The following is a 482-nucleotide window of genomic DNA, read 5'->3' on the forward strand; positions in this document are numbered from 1 at the left end:
CCTCAGTTACAACGTCACCGACTGAACACGTCCTGAGCGCAGCCACCCACCCGCATTTCCACCTCACTTGTTTTTCCCCTCAGAACCCAGAGGGCCCGTCTTTTGAACGCCAAACAAAAGCGCTGCTCACCAGGGGTTTTGCTGGGCGGAATGACAGAGCGGAGGGTGAAAGAGGCAAGCCATCTCCACCCCCCCCCCCCCCCCCCCCCCCCCCTCCCTTCCTCACTCTTTGGTCTTGTGATGGGACAGCAAGGGGGGGGGGGGGGGGGGGGGGGGGGGGTTGGGACGGGGGGTGCTGGAGGGGAAACAGTTAATCAATAGCCACAAGGTCAGACGGCCAACGCCGGGCTGGAGTGTGCCCTGTTAGTGGTCCGTGGAGCTGCCTGGCCGCCGAAGGGGATTTGTAGCACTTGTCAGGGCTTAAAGGAGCCTTCTCTGGACCACTGGCTGCGGGTGCTGGTTAGCAGCAGGAGAGGGAGACA

This window comes from Centroberyx gerrardi, chromosome 15, assembly GCF_048128805.1.
Source record: "Centroberyx gerrardi isolate f3 chromosome 15, fCenGer3.hap1.cur.20231027, whole genome shotgun sequence".
In the NCBI taxonomy this organism is placed as follows: Eukaryota; Metazoa; Chordata; class Actinopteri; order Beryciformes; family Berycidae; genus Centroberyx; species Centroberyx gerrardi.